This window comes from Myodes glareolus, chromosome 3 (genome assembly GCF_982192425.1).
Source record: "Myodes glareolus chromosome 3, mMyoGla1.1, whole genome shotgun sequence".
NCBI lineage: Eukaryota > Metazoa > Chordata > Mammalia > Rodentia > Cricetidae > Myodes > Myodes glareolus.
In genome coordinates, this window is record NC_142028.1 from 86592722 (window position 1) to 86602737 (window position 10016).

The window sequence follows — 10016 nt, forward strand, 5'->3', positions numbered from 1 at the left end:
TGCCTGGTGGATAGACTATAGACTCAATGGCAGGCTGACTTCTTGGCCCTCAAGAATGCAGAGCAACCGAAAAGGACATAGCTGTAGGTACCTGGGGAGTTGTCATTTCAGCTGTGATTCACCTGGGCGGAGAAGGAACAAAATTCCATCTTTTTCATGTCACTGTCTGCAAAAAAAAACCCTACTTTTCTTAAGGAAAAAATAATTCAGATTTTCCAGTTTGGAAAACGTGCAACGTGGAAATTTCCGTGCTAATTTTCTCCATGTTTTCACAGTTGCTACAGGAATTGCTATATGTGGGTTCAAATAGGGCTACAGAAACTTCACAGTGGGGTGAAGGGGTAAGGTCGATTAGATGGATAATACAGATTATGTTCACGCTGAACAGGGAGGGGACAGGCAATCACTTCGACATAAACTTTAAAATGTCACCAAACTTTTTGTTTTTCTTTGCCCCCTTCCGAACCTGGGCCAGAAGAGCTGAGCTGTAGAAAAAAAAAAAATACATCCATTTCAGACTGAATTCCTCAATGCCTCTGGAGCGGTACTGGCATTGTCAGAAGCCTCAAGAGAATGAGGAAGGACAAAGAGATGGAATGAGCCACACCCCATGTTCCCATCTTGTCTCCACCTTAGTGCCCATTTTGATCTAGTTTATAGATTAGGTTGAAAAACAAAAATAACTCGGCTGTTGTAGTTGATCAGTTACAATTGTTGCAATTTAAAAAAAAAGCTGTGTGCAAGAGAAAGACAGTATGCAACAGAATTCACGTGGAGGAGGGGCTTTTATTAGGAGAAAGGGAACATAAAAAGAGGGAAGGGGAAGGGAGGCCAGCCTCTGGAGACAGGAGCAGCAGAAGAGGAGAGAGAGAGAAAGAGAGAGAGAGAGAGAGCACAAAGACAGAGAGCGATGGGAAGTAGGCAGGGCCTCTTAAAATGGAACATAGCGCATGTGCACAGGAGAATACTAACACCAATCTCCAGATAAACAGAGGAAAAGACTCCAATCTAGAAAGGGGTTGCCCAAAGTCCCACAGCCAGGAGTAGCGATTTCCAAGACTCCAATCTAGAAAGGGGTTGCCCAAAGTCCCACAGCCAGGAGTAGCGATTTCCCCAAGCCTAGCACCCAGCTTCTGTCACCACATCTGATCTACTGATCTGCCTGGGATCTACGTGAGAGATCCCATCCTGGGACTGCAGGAGATCCTGTTCTGTAGATGGAGCTCGCCCTTTGTTCAGGACTCCAGGTCCTGCATACTCATTTCACCTAGAGAAGTCATGGACCACAGCAGCACCATGGCCCGGGGATGACATGATCAGCTCCTAATCAGGCCCCAGGAAGTCACGGCCCAACAGCCCTTTCAGCTAACCCAGCATCTCCTGAGCACCAACAAGAAGGGCCGCAGGAACGGGACCCAAACTCCGAGGCACTGGAGTCGGTTGCTTACTCAGATTAAGGTGATCATCAAAACAAAAGAGCGCTGCCAGGTTCCACAGCGCTTTTGTGTGGATGCTCCTGTTTAGAGACTCGCAGCGTTAGAAAGAAAGCGGAACAGAAACTCCCACTTCTCTGCCGGGTTAACACGAGACTGGAGGCACAGGCGATGGGGACCTCCTCAAGCACAAGTGCGCATGTGTAGGAAACTTTACCTAACCCTGCGAAGCCTGTACATCTTCTTCCTGTAGCCAGGGGTGTATTCTTCCCCTTTGGCCTTCTGCTGACCCTTCATACCTCAGTCTTGACATTCAGGGCTCCAGCCTACCCCGTAGCCAGGAATAATTAGCTCAGGGGAGAGTTAAAGGTGAAAAGAATTCGCCTGTGCTCAGCTTATCATGCGAAGTCTTCGGGGCTGCAGTTGGTACAGAAAAAGCAGTAACTGGTTTGTTTGTTTTTTTCTAAACATTTTCTTCCAACCAGAATCACCCTGGTTGGCCTGAAAGTTGTCATGCAGCCCTGGTCGTCCTCAAACTCACAGAGGTCCACCTGCCTCTGACTTCTGAGTGCCGGGATTTAAGGTGGACACCACCATGCTCAACCTATGAGTAACTTTTGAAGTGTTTGGAAGGACTCTTCTAAAGCCTATGGCGGGGGAACCTTTGTTCAGAGCCCAGCATAGTCTGCCGTCTACACCCAATCCTTTGGTCTGCTTCCCTGGGGAGGCTGAGTTCTTCCACAGTAGGGGCTCTGCTGTCAGAGGTGTTTCATCCCACAGGCTCACAAGAGTTAGGCTCACAAGTGACACAGTGAACAGATGAAGGCTGAAGCCCAAAGAAAAGTAACTTGCCCAGAGTCACACAGCCAGTAAGCCTGGCTCGAACCCCTGAACTCACAAATGTCACCCATCCTCAGCGGTAGGTCTCCTCCGAAATGGTCCTTCTAGAAGCCAAGCCTTCAGAAATACCTTGTCCATGGTGAAGACAAGCCAGACAAATTTCATTCATTTTGATCACTCTCTTGTGTCTTATTTGCCAGGTCCCTGAGGGTTTCTAGCACACAGAAATATTTGGGGAGATTCGTTTTTGCCCCCCCCCCCCCCCGATTCCTAATTCTGCCTGCTCACCACTCTTCATGAGATTTAAGGGGTGTTAACCAAACTACGAAGCCCCAGGTCCTCACAGAAGCTCTCGACCCAGGGTCATCCCTTTCACTCTGCCCCTGCAAACCTGCCGTAGCTTTACCAAGCCGCTTCTCTTTAAAGCCATTTGCACTGTGACCTGTTGAGATGATATCCAGAGCCCCTTGTGACATGTTCCCCAGGAGAAAATGAGGAGAGGTAGGAAATGACCACATGGGCAAAGAGGAGACCCATGTTCTGGCCCCTGCCTTGCCACACACTCAGGCAGGCAATTCCTTAGTGCAGAAGTGAGGTCTGATCAACACTGACTTAACCTGTGCAGGCCAACACTCCAAAGATAGGCCTACTTCTCTTTGGAATATTTGAAAGGCCATCAAGGAGTGTGCGTGTGGCATATGTGTGCATGTGGTTTTTTTTTTTTGTGTGTGTGTGTGTGTGGTATGTGTTGTGTGTATGGTATAGGGGCCTATCTGTGTGTATGTGTGGTATAGGGGTGTGTATGTTGGGGTGTGATATGTGCTTGGTGGTGTGTGTGTGTGTGGTCTGTGTGCGTGTGTGTGTGTGTGTGTGTGTATGTGCATGAAGGGGTGTGAAGGGTGTATGTGGTTTCTGTATGTATGGTCTGTGCATGTCTCTCTTTGTGTGTATTTGCCTATTCACCTAAAATAGGAGCTATGTTCAGCAGAGAAACACGGTCTTCAATGTCAGTCCTACCATTCTCTTACTTTGACATCAGCAAATCGCTAGGCATCTACACCCCAGTTCCTCAAGTAAATATGAGAATCCAGGTTTCTGCACTGAGTGTTTAGCAATCCCTTGCTCTGAGATCCTAAACATTTACATCCTAAACACTCTTTGGGGCCCCTCCTTTCTTCACTGTGTCCTTAGCACTATAGCGAGCAGGAAAGCACAAGACCAAGCATGCAGCTTGATCCTGGGAAAGTTGCTTCTCCATGTCCCTTGTTTCTCCCCTCTAAAGAGTGTCTGTTTAGATGACGCGGTACCACAAAGGAATCTAAAGTACTAGCAAGGCCCATTGTTAAGGAGGGAAAAAAAATGAGCTTGCTTTCACAGGAGTGACCTTTGTGGGTTAAAAAAAAAAGAAAGAAAGAAAGAAGGAAACTGTATTCCTTATTCTTTCACAGTTTCACATGTGTGTATATAGAATGGAGTTTGGTTATATTCATCCACACTTTCCTCCCTTACCTTTTCCAACTCCTCCTGCTGAACCTCTTCTCCACAAGTTCTATATGTGTGTGTGTGTGAGAGAGAGAAAGAGAGACAGAGAGACAGAGACACAGAGAGAGACACAGACAGACACAGAGAGAGACAGAGAGAGAGAAAGAGAGACAGAGAGAGACAGAGACACACAGAGAGAGACAGACACACACACACAGAGAGAGAGAGAGAGAGAGAGAGACTACAGTGGTGTTTAATTACGGTTTTCAGCATGAGTGGAAGGGGATTATTTACTTAAGTGAAGGCAGCTTTAAAAATACAAAAAGTAAAGTCTTAACGAAGTAGCAAAAATCAAACTGACCTCAGGTGAAAGGGCAGCGTACCTGAGACCCGAGCTCCAACCCTGCCTCATGACTCTTCTGCGGTGGTCCTAAATAATTAACTACCCTTACTGTGTCTCCACTTATTTCTTAGTGAAATGAAGGGGTGCGCACCCCCACGGGCCTTGTAGTTCTTACATTCTGAAGTCCCAGGACCTCTGCCCTTTGCACCTGTTACTTCCAGGGCTGAACCACTTGTGTCTCAGCTATGTTTTATTACCAGGGAAATTTTATTTTCCTAGGGTATTTCTCTGAATCATATAGACTCACGCCTTCCTACTCTGAGCTATCGTTAGTTTGTCTTGCTGTCTCCCTACCCACCACACTGGGCCATTTCTAGAGGGCACGGCATGGAAGGATTGACATAAAATGTTAAGAGTTAGGAAGGCAGATGGAGTCCATTTTGAACTCTGCCCCCTACTATTTTGGTGCTGTTGGGAAAGGAGCCTCTAAGTCTCGATTGTTTACTCTAAAAAGAGACAGCGGCATCTGAATCATGTGGCTGTGAGGATGAATATTCATCCAGTTGCTGGAACAGAAACAGGAAAGGGCTGGAAGTTTGCCTGTCTTTCCGGAAACAGTAAGGTGTGACCGAAAGGAAGAAGGAAATACAATGTTGGTGGAGTGCATGCGATGGGGGCGATTCGCTTGGAAATGCCAAACCCCACAGACCAGGCCTGCACTACGGATAAACACAAAGGTACTAAGGTTGCGCCACGTTCCTGGAAGGGCTGATGGAAGTCACTAGTTGTTCCCATTGCATTGGGCGGAGCCTGTTCCGCCCACAAACGGGGCGGTCTCTACGACCAGCCTTCCTCAACCTGCGGAAAGGAGGAACTGGGGATCCGGTGCAAAACTCCCTCATTTGTAATCACACCTGGGATAAAGACGCGGCTACAAAAGCAGTCTGCAAGTCCCTTCTAAAGTCCCATAGCCCGGACTGAGAAACCCAGAATGAGGTCAAAGCAGTTGAGGACAACTAAAGCTTCTCTGCTTCATCCCCTCACCCTCCCTCCTAGGCAGTTTGGTGGGACACAGGGTTAGGACAGAGAGGCCTAGGTCAAAGGAGGAGCCCCGCCGCCCAGGGAATCCCTGCGGCTCTCCTGCGGTGTTGGGGGTATCCCCCCCCCACCCCGCTATTAACCCTTGTGGAAGCACTAAGAAAGCCAAGGCGTCAAGAGCTACCCACTGCGCGGGGTCCTTTGCATAATAAGCGCCACCCTAGGCTGTTACAGGAGAAAAGGAAAAGTCTTGGTGGGGGAGATGGGGGGGGGGGCACGGGACTATGTGTTTGTTGAAATTGACACTAGAGAAATTAGTACTTTCTCCAGGGCCTCATTTTGAAACGGCCCTGTCTCCGCCCCCATGCCCTCTTTCTTCTCTTGCAGCTTCAGGTCCACCGTCGCTCACAATCCAATGGGTATAGGTTCCTGTTCCACGCAGAGCTGGTCAGTCCATTTCCTCTGTCGACCCTCACCTGTGTTAGGGGCTGCAGACTCCTGGCCCCTTGACTTTCTTTGACTGCCTCAGACCCTTTGCCTGCTCGAGTGAGCGGAGTAAACCACTTGTTTTCCTGTGCCTGCAGCTGCTCTGAGCACCAGACCCTCGTGAGTTCCTGATGGCAGGGAAGTGGTTCCTGACGGGTTTTACAGCTGAAAATCCCAGGGGCTGGGGCGTGGCTATCAGTTAAGGATCCCTATATAAGCTTCCCTGGAGCACAATAAAGTTGGCGTTCTTGTATCAAGGAAGACCCACGTCCCCGTGTCTCTGTCAGTGTGCATATGTGTTTAAATCTCCAGCCCCTTTCCCGGCTCGCATACCGACAGGTAGTGCAGGTGCTACACACCTGAATCTGAAGGGCGACATGAGACAGATGTGCTGCTTGTTACCAATACATTCTCCACCCCACGGAGAAGTGGGTCCTAATCTGCCTAATAGTACAACTTTCCAGCGGGTTCTCTCTCTTGCTCTACTACGTTCAACGATCCTCTTTATTCTCAGCTTCCAAAATCCTCATCCCCGTTGCTCATCTTGCTCCTGTTTTACTGCTCCGGCCTTCCAGACCTCGTGATGGACAGGTTATGTATGATCACAGTTCCCACAGCCACCTCCTCTGGTTGATTAACTTGTCAGGGGGCTCACAGAGCTCGGAATAACACTTGCAGCCTTCTTTGGGCGTGCTGCCCTCCACGAGCCTCCAGTGCTCAGCAATCTGAAGGCCCCCCCCCTTTGATATTTTATGGAGGCCTTGTGGCACCGTGTGACAGAAATAGACAGCCCGGTCCAAATGTGACGGGACATGAAGAACACCATCTTACATTCAAAAGCAGAGCAGGTAGATCAAGCAAGGCCTGGTTCCTTGAACAATCCTCTTGGCTTCATGCAACCCTTCTCCTTTCAGAGTATGGCATAAGGTCCATCTAGATTGAGGAGGAAAGGTCTTATAGGCTAATGTCAGCTTACTTTGGGAGACATATATGCCCTCATACATGTAGAGATCAGATTCAGACGTTCAATGTTTTTTTCCATCACAATCTTTGGTCATAGTCCACTGTATTTTTATTTTATTTATTTATTTATTTATTTTGGTTTTTCAAGACAGGGTTTCTCTGCACCTTTGGCGCCTGTCCTGGAACTAGCTCTTGTAGACCAGGCTGGCCTCGAACTCACAGAGATCTGCCTGCCTCTCCCTCCCGAGTGCTGGGATTAAAGGCGTGCGCCACCACCGCCCGGCTTTCCAGTGTATTTTTTGTTGCAGACTCTCTCATTCAAGCTGAGTGATAGACTAGGCTGGATGGCCAGAGAGCTCCAGGTATCCTGTCTCCGCACGCCAGCACTGGGGCTACAGACACCGCTGCACCTGGTTTTTCACAACAATAGTGGAGATTTGAACTCAGGTCTTATCTAGTTTGCGTCCTGTTGATGTGGAAAACAAACAAACCAGCATAAGCAACGTGGGGAGGACAGGGTTTATTTCATCTTACAATTTTTTTTTTTTTTAGTCCACCATCAGAGGACGCCATCAGAAACTCAAGCAGGCTAGGAACCTAGAGGCAGGACTGAAGCAAATATCATGGATGGAGGAGGAACCATGCCTATTGGCTTGCTCTCCATGGCTTGCTCAGCTTCTTGTTGCGTTTCTAACACAACCCAGTATCACTTGCCCAGGGATAGCACTGCCCACAGTGAGCTACGCCCCCCCCATCAATCATTAATCAAGATAATGCTACCACAGACTTGCCTACAGAGTAATCTGATGCAGGTATTTTCTTAATTGAATGAAGTTCCTGCTTCTTAGCTGACCCTACCTTGTGTCAAGTTGATGGAACACTAACACTGCTTTATACCAGAGGGTCAAAGAATCGCTCTAGCAGAAGGGTGAGGTAAGCAGAGAGCTTCGTGATAAGGAAGAGCAAGGGCTGGAAGGATACAGGAAAGAGCATTCCAAGTAGAGGAACGTTCCAAGCCCTGTGGAAGGGACGGTGGATCAAAGCAGCTTAAGGTTTCATCATTACTACTTTGGCAAACCAAGTCCAGGAGAGATGCAGGGATCTATTTGTCAAGTCTCCCAGGCAGGGAGTTAAGTTGGGGCTGAACAGAGTAAGACAGAAGTTAATGTGTATAGGGCATTTTCTAACACATATCAGAGCAGTAAGTTCCTCTGACCTACAGAAAAGCAATGACTTTACTGAACAGGACCCTAACCAAGCCCACCCGCCTTACCCTTCACTACCTCTCTTTCCCATATCACGTGGGTTTCCACCCACCATCTCCAGGTGTTGAGTCCTGATGTTTATCTCTGGCACAGATGTCTATTGTAACCCTCTCCTGCCTGTTGACTCTGGAAGTCTGCCTCCAGTCCAGATGTCTGTGTGGAGCTAGAGCATCTAACCACCTGCTAGAACAAATGTTCTGCTCTGCTGTATGTGTGACTGTGTCCAGGCCAGATGTTTAGGAAGAACACTATCGATGTGCAATAAATAGATACTGAATCGGTGAATTATACAACTGCGTACGCAACTTTTCATTTACTGGACTTGTCTACCTTTATGCCCCATGAGTAGCTCGAATTCCTGCCCAAAGCAGAACTTAAGCCCTCGCTTTCCTCGCTTTCATCTAAACTGCCCTGACCCTGTGTTCCCTCCCACTAAGAGTGGGACACAGTCTCGAAGACTAACAAGGCCAGAAGAGTGGGCACCGTGCTTGCCTCTGAGTTCCCCCACTCCCACAGAGGAAGTGGTCCAGTTCTACTTTGGCCCATTTCTACAATCTGTCTCTTCTCTGTTATCCTTTGTCGTGTTTGAAGTCTCCCCACCTTTCATTTGGGCAATGGTCATATAATCATCTCACTTATTTCTCTCCCTCTCACCTAAGACTCTTTTCAATCTATTTTTCATGATGCTTCCCAGAGTGATCATTTAAAAACTATTTCTAAACTATCAAAGCTATTGTCCTGGTTGGGGTTACTAGTGTAATAAAACACCATGACCAAAACAAATTGGGGAGGAAAGGGTTTATCTGGCTTACACTTCCAGGTAGTAGTCCACCACTGAAGGAAGTCAGAACAGGAACTCAAGCAGGGCTAGAACCTAAAGGCAGGAGCTGATGCAGAGGCCATGGAGGGGCGCTGCTCACTGGCTTGCTCCTCATGGCTTGCTCAGCCTGCTTTCCTATAAAACTCAGGACCACCAGCCCAGGGATGACCCCATCCACAGTGGACTGGACTCTACCCATCAATCACTAACTAAGAAAATGTCCTACAGCTGGATCTTATGGGGGTACTTTTCTAAATTGCTGTACCCTCTCTTCAGATGACTCTAGTTTGTATCACTTTGACAAAACTAGTCAACACAGCTATGGTTCAGTCTATGGTTATAGAGACTATAAAAATAAATTTTAAAAAATGAGGATAGCCTACCCCAGCTGTACAGTAAATTTGAAACTGGGTAGGGCTACATGAGACACCGACTCAAAAATAAAAAATAAATCTAAAACAAACAATCAAAAAGCTGTTAAGACGAATCTGACACATTTGTGGGCTTTGTCTCACGTCTTTTCTTTGACTTAGTAAATTAAGCTCGATAAAGCACACATCCAGAAATTTGGTAAAATTTTACAAACAAACTACTGTATTACTGAGAAATAAGGAACTTGAGAAAAGTGAAATTACTAATGCCCATTATGCAAAAGTCAGTACTGTTTTAATTCGGGGACTCGGGGATCAATTTCTGCTACTATGAATCTGAACAGCTCCCTCTTGCTTTTAAAATAAAATTAATTCACTGTATTGTTACATATGGTTTTTTTTTTCTTTCTTAAATTTTGAGACAGAATCTCATATAGCTCATGCTGGCCTCCAAGTATATAGTTAAGGCTGGCCTCGATCTCCTGATCACCTTCCCTCTATCTCCCAAGTCCTAGAATTACAGGCATGCACCACCATGTCTAGGCAAATCACTGTTTTTAAGTTTGAATTCTTTTGTAGTTGAACTTTATCATGAATGCTGTTGTGTATCTTTAAAGTCACTTTGAAAAAAACATATATATTGGGGTGGGGTGGGGGGAACCAGAGCCTGTGTGTGAAGGTCTGAGGACAGCGTTTGAGAGTTGGTTCTTCTACTTGGTTGAGGCAGCAGAGTCTTTTTCATTTCTACTGCAGTGCTATGGGCTCCAGGTTAGCCGGTTCATGAACTTTTGGGCAATTCTGCTTCTGTCCCTCATCTCACTATAAGAGTGCTGGGGTCCAGGAAAGGACCACTGCATCTTCTGGGCTCTAGGATTGAACTTGGGTAGTCAGAGTTGCACGGCAAGCACTTTTAAGGGCTGAGCCCTCCTCCCAGCCCTGTCCTATATCTTTAAATATTGAATACATCTACTTTAA

At 47.1% G+C, this 10016-nt stretch overlaps 1 long non-coding RNA gene across 1 annotated transcript; it reads left to right on the plus strand.

Annotated features, from left to right (window-relative positions):
* Nucleotides 1-4561: 4561 nt before the first annotated feature.
* LOC146895123 (uncharacterized) lies at nt 4562-5879 on the plus strand. The gene is made up of 2 exons (XR_015000732.2): nt 4562-4835; nt 5524-5879. It is a non-coding gene; the product is annotated as an uncharacterized LOC146895123 (long non-coding RNA).
* Nucleotides 5880-10016: the final 4137 nt, after the last annotated feature.